The 6,545-nt window shown below is 37.7% G+C and overlaps 1 pseudogene; it reads right to left on the bottom strand.

Moving 5' to 3' along the window:
* Positions 1–2,190: 2,190 nt before the first annotated feature.
* On the bottom strand, positions 2,191–6,343 carry LOC114896279 (annotated as a pseudogene).
* Positions 6,344–6,545: the final 202 nt, after the last annotated feature.

Below are 6,545 nucleotides of genomic sequence, written 5' to 3'. Positions count from 1 at the left end.
TCAGTACAATTCATTCTTCCTACATTTTAATTTGCATTTATTAAGTATCTTAGAAATATTACACTCAAAGTAATAGAGCTCCAGAGAGAGGCCATTAACTAAGAGGGGAACAGTCTCAGCGTGCCAACTTCCTAGTTAGCCTGCTCGCCTCCCCATTACACATATTTGCCTTCTGGTGGTTATTACAATGTAATTGTCTTCAAAATGTGGCTGAAACTTGAATCTACCTCTGGCATCAGGCCAAGTCTGTGAATCCATGAATATAGGCCACCAAATGCATTTAGGGTACAGCCTGCTGAAGGTTCTTTCTTGACAGTCAATGATGATGAATGTGGAAAGACTGGCTATTCTCTTGGCAGAAGAAAATATACTCCACCTTAAGTGACAGCTACAGTTTTCTAACAGAAAAAATAATCAGCAAAGGGAGAGAGGATCAATGATAAGGATAGGGAAAATACTCTGAGAATAGAGTAAGTACAATATATACATAATGGAATAAATAGTGAGGCTGCTCCTGAGTCCAAACTCTTATTTTTAAAAGTCTGATAAAAATTTACTCAATTACATTTTATACAGTAATATTTAGTGAGCTTTGTCCAAAAAGCCTATGTTTTAAGTTTGTTTGTAAAAATAACAAAAGCTTTATCACTCAGTCTCTGGTCAATAAGAAAGAAGAAAACCTGGCTAGAAATAACAATAAATAATTTCACACAAAAGGCCAGGTGACATAAGAGTAATATATTAATTAATATATTTTCTTTGTATTTACAATAAATCAATTTGTTAATACTGTGATAGAGAAAATAATCAGTCCACATTATGTAGTAGAAACAGGCTTTGAGGCTGGTCAGACCTCTCACAATAAAAACATGCAAGGATTCTTCCACAGCTAAAGTACTTTTCAACATGACAGTGTTGGGTGAAGGTAAAACTGACAGAGTACTTTACTTTATGTCCTAGAATCAAGGAATCGAGGATATTACCAACCATTAAGCAAGCAGCAAAAAGCTGTTTAGTTTTTCCAGGACTATTTAAATATAGTAGTTACCATATGAGAATTTAATTTTACTTTGAGATATCAAAAGTAAAAACCCTAAATAGGGAAAATGCACTAATCAAAAGCAGCCCCAAACAAAAAAGCCATCAACAGAAATGAAACAAGGCATTCTTACGTATCATGCATAAAAAGGATAATTACATAATACATGCTTTAATGACCAGACTAATAATAATAAATGAGGTAAATTTTACAGTCACTGGAACAAATAAACTATATTCAACCACTTAAGTGTTGTACCGACACTGCTTTTGTTTCAAAATGTAAAGGAATCTAACTAATCTAACATCTAAAAACTGCATACTTTGAATGTTTGCTTTTTTGATCCCCTTTTGAGATAGTAAAGGGGTACTGTGTAACAAAATATTATCTGAATATTAATTATCAACACCAATATGATACAATTATCATGTAATTGCCATTCTGTATATGCCCAGTGGAAATATTTTGAAAGCTAGGAAACAGATGAAAACAGACTGGTCAGAATTTTAAATTTCAGACTAATCCATGATAATCTAGAACAGAAGAAGACAAAAATAAAATTCACTAAATAGATATAATTTGATATCTTTTCCAAATTCAGTAGTCCACTAAGATGCAACTTCTAAACAAGTCTATTACCTCAAAGGTAAAAAGGAAGAAAATGTAAATCTCTTTTGAGCTTTAGTTTTCAAGTTTATGCTCTGAAAGAAGGCCAACAACAGTCAGAACAGCAATATTGTATCTTTGCTTTTGAATTTTGTATTTGTTCTATTTTAGTTATAGTGTGGAATAGAGAGAAAAATATTAAATTATCAAGTAAAGGGTAAGTATTTCTGGCCAGTTCATGAAATATATTGGGCTAATCAGTTGGGTCAAGAATTTCCTACTATGCTGCTACATTTATTATCTATGGCCTTGGAATATAATTTAGGAGATGTCTATCATAACTACTGATGGCACTTTTCATGGTATACCAATTTCCATTTTTACTTCTCTCCTTTGCCACTTAAATGCATTATTTTAACCACCTGATAGGAAATTTTATTTTACAAATTCCCGTTTCATTTACTGAAGAAGTGATTTTAACACATAAACCTGCCAATCCTGAGAGATGATGATGATGATAGGAAAACTAAAACCCAGAGGATTATTCACTCAAATTTCTGCTTTAGTTTTTTTTGGAAGATCGCTGGCAGAATAGAAAGAAGAGCCAAAATCATTAGAACAAATACTGAGTTCCAGGAAACAGCTTCCCCTGCTGTTGTAAACTGGTACAGTGTTCCTGCCTTAATTGCTACGAAAGAGGGAGATGCAACACCTCGAAAAGTGCCAGTAAAAAGAACTTTCAATGGCACGTTTATCACAGGAGACATGAATAAACCAATTAGGCAGAAATGGTGTTATTCTCAAAAATATAATGTAGTTAATGAGATGTTCTCTGTGACGTTCAACCTACTGTGACCATTTTACTGCTTTCTCAGTTAGGTATTTATATACAACCGGCCTCCCGACTAAAGAGGAGAGCATATAGCAGAATGAGGCACCGAGTCCAGAACACAAACAAACAAGAAATAAGGCTACTGGAAAGGGATAAAGAAACCCTGAGAGTATATTGAGAAGTACAGAGCCCGGAATAGCAAATATTCGCAAGAAAATATATGTAGCAAAATAAGCTTTTTAGAGAAAACACACGTACGAAAAAGTAGAGAACAATCAAGTGCTAAACTGTCTCACTGAGAGTGCAGAGAATGGAGAGATCAGGTTGGAGCAGCCTGAGATTTTATGAAAGAGATGAGATTTGAGCTTGGCTTTGAACGAAGTGTGATTAAGGAGCCTTGAAAGTCAGGACATAGAGGAACTGATTTTTTCCATCATCAGTCTTGACTGGGAAAATTATGGGGGAAATTCTGTCTTAGAATTAGTTTGAATATTCTCCGTTGAATAGGGGGCAAGACTTGGGGAAGAGTAGTAGAGGAGACTGGTTGTCCCTGATTTCTAGTCTCTCTCTCTCTATAGCAGGAGAACCCTGGGATTTTTTTTAGCTGGGCACATGGCCATCCATTTCCCAGCTTTCTTTCCACTGAACCATGGCCACGTCATTATGTTCCAGCCTGGAAGTTGTGAGGGAAAATGATTTGTGATACTTCTAAAGACATGTCCTTAAGGGAAGGGGCTGTAGTGTTTATCCCTCCTTCTTCTATCCTGCTGCTGCTCTATGGGAGAGGGAAACTATCTTCTATCTTTTTAAAGGTATGTTCGCTCAGGTTTGTATTTCATGCAGCTGAACCTATACCCTAACTAATAAAATTTGGTATGTGAAAGTAGAGTACTATATGTAACAGAAACTTAACTAGGTGCATTTATTTGATAGTTTCAAGGATACAGACATTGCAGAATGTAAAAGGGGGTCACATTTTTTTATGGTGTGGCAAAACAGTGGCAAATGTACCTCTGACACTTGGATGGGTAGATTATGGGCCAAGTGAGCCAATAACTCCAGCGGAAATGGTGGGGGAAAAAAAATAAATGTCTGTTGGCTGCTTCTGACCTCTTTTAAAAGGCCTGGCAACAAAGAGGAGAGCTCAGGCTAGAACTAGCTGGTTTGCAAGTAGAAATGGAGGGAAATACAACTTTGATGAAGGACTTGGTGCCTGAGGCAATCTCAGATGACTGGGGTTCTGGTGATTTGGGGCCTCACAGGGCTGAAGAAGTAAACTGATTCTGTAATACAAATTCAAGCAATTATAGAACTGTCAGTTTTAGCAGGAGATAGGAATAGGGCCACAAACATTTTCAAGCACCCCTGTTAGACTATGGGAACCAGTCTGGCTGTGGAGATGAGATTTAGGGTGTTGCCTTGTCCCCAAGTCTCAGCTGGCTTCCAGTAGCTGCCACTGCTCTAGGCAGGGTACAGAGGTTGTAAGTGAAATGTCAATCCTCAAGTCTTGAAGCAATTTTTTGATGAAATCTTTGGCTGAGTTCATCCCTTGAAAACTAAAAGACTAGAATCCTAGTAAGTTTTTGAGGGAATGTTATTACCAAATGATCCACATGTCAGGGCTGCAAAAGCCTGTGATTTTTTTTTTAACCTCTAAAGCAACTTGCAAATCTTCAAACCTGCATTGGTGGGAAGTAGGTTGTGAAAGCTATGTAGCCTCACTTCAGAAGTGTCTAAGGAGGATAACGGACAAGAAAGAAACCCCTGGAAGGCCAAACCAGAGGCCTGTGAGAAAAATGGACAAGCAGACAGAAGAACTGAGGCCTTCTAGATTGGCTAATGGAGACACTTATGAGCTCTGGGAATTTGTACAATATAGGCTCACTTTTTTTTTTCAAATTTAAGATTCATTTTTTAAAGTATACATATCATATAAAAGTTTTATCTCATGAAAATATGCCCCATATTAAATAATTTTTAAGATACATAATTACTTATGGGTAATGTTTTCAGTCTAGTTTATCCATTATCATAGTCCCTGAACCTGCCTTTGTTTCCTCTCCTAAGGCTCAGTGCAGAATATAACTTCCCCCATGATGAGGGGCAAGAAATCAAGGATACTAGGAAGACCAGTCTCAGTTATCACTGATGATGCCAAGAGGCACTTAACACCATGACCATGTTATTTAAACGTAAATTAGAAGATAAGCTATATGAGTGAACTTCATGAAGTTTTTCATGTAAAGTGTATTTTATGTCATCAAAGATATTTGATAATTGGGTAGCTTTTATTGTGATTATCCTGTACCTCCCCTACCACTGAGTATATTGGGTAAGACAACTGCTTTTGTTTGTTTGTTTTTTTGGTAAATAACTAGACCACATCTGGGCCTGATATAAAAGAGGGCATATCACTGAAAAACAAACAAACAAACAACAAAACCTGGATTTTGAGCTGATGCAGTAATTGGACACAGCCTTGTGGTGGTGTCCTTTGAGGTCTAGGTGAGTGTGTTGCATATATTGGAAGAAGTATACTATGCCAGTCAGGTCTCCTTTTAAGAGAGTTTCTCAAGCAAGAGGTGCAGTCAACAGCAGCACCTTGGAGATCCACCAAACTCTTGGAGCAGAGGACACGCTCTCTCTCCCTCACTCTCTGGGTGACTCTAGCCAGTGACTGAGCATGGTGGGGTTCAAGGTGTGGCCATTGCTGCCCAACATGAAACTCATGCAAAGGGCAATGTTTGCTTTGTAACTTCCTGTGGGGCTGGCTAAGAGTGTTTTGAGTGGTGCCATAGTCTGGGCTCTTCCTATCCAAGCCTCCTTCTTTTTTCCTTTCCTTTCACAGGCATCAGACCTACACTGAGCACTGAAAGCTTTTTGTGCCTACTCCTACACCCTCTCCCCTTTGTCTTTCACAGGCTTCTCCGCCCAAAACATCTCTTGCCCTTCTAACTCTGCCTTGACCACTGTTTCCCGGAGGGCCAGAGCCAACACAGGCGCACATGCATGTTCGTTCACTGTAGAGTCAAGTAACAGCCAGTATTACATGTCCTTGTCTGTGGGATACAAGTTATTACTACTCCGCCACTCAATGGAGAATGTTCTTCGTATCACGTTAAATAGATTTTCCTTTTTGCACTTCAAGTGCCTTTGTTTTATCCTCAAGTTTTTCCAAACTCCCATCCATATTATTTATTCTATATATTCTCAAAATTTCCCTGAGTCTTTCCATCCCAACCCTCTGTCTCCTGGCTCCCGTCTCTACGAGGACTCTCTAGGACAGCTAGAAGTGTGGCCATCACTTTGCTTCACTGCTCTCTTGAGTTGGGAATGACTATTTTGGGGTGGGGGGGCATGGCCTTCTTTCTTTGTTTTGATGGTATACTTTCCTATTTTCTTAAAATACATTTTCATGCCTAAGAAAGATTGCATTTAAGTTAAACTTCTGGGTCCTCGCATGTTTGAAAACGTCTTTACTCTGACCTCATTATGTTTGCTTTAGAAGTCTGGGGTAAAAATCATTTTCCCTGGGAATTTTGAAGGCCTTCCTCTATTGCCTTTCCACATCCTATGTTCTGATGAGGTGGCTAATATCTTTGATTTTCACTCCCTTGTCTTTTCTCCTGGGTAGCTTTTTGGATCATTTCTTTATACTCAGAGCTATGACATTTTACCAGGACGTGTCTAATCCTGGGTGCAGAATGAGTCCTTTTGGTCTAAAGACTGACTTAATCTTCAAGGAAATTATCAATTAGTGCTTCTGTGATAATTTTTCCCTCAATTTTGTTTTCTCTTTCTGGAATTCTTACTTGGATGTAAAATGTCTTGAAATAATCTTTCGAATCTCTCATCTTTTCTTCCATGTTTCAGTCTCCTTGTATTGGAATCGGGGAGAGTTCTTTAGATTTATTGTCTAACTCTTCTATTGAATTTTTATTTGGCAATCAAATTTTAATTTCCAAAAGTTTTCTTGTTATCTGATACTGTCTTGTACATACTGTCTTGTAGTTATTTATGAATGCAGTATCTTTTTAAAAAGTTAATATTTTCGGGGGAAATACATAA

Source organism: Monodon monoceros, unplaced genomic scaffold (genome assembly GCF_005190385.1).
Source record: "Monodon monoceros isolate NGI ecotype Baffin Bay Population unplaced genomic scaffold, NGI_Narwhal_1 Super_Scaffold_15, whole genome shotgun sequence".
Classification (NCBI taxonomy): Eukaryota; Metazoa; Chordata; class Mammalia; order Artiodactyla; family Monodontidae; genus Monodon; species Monodon monoceros.
This window is presented reverse-complemented; position numbering and strand designations above follow the sequence as displayed.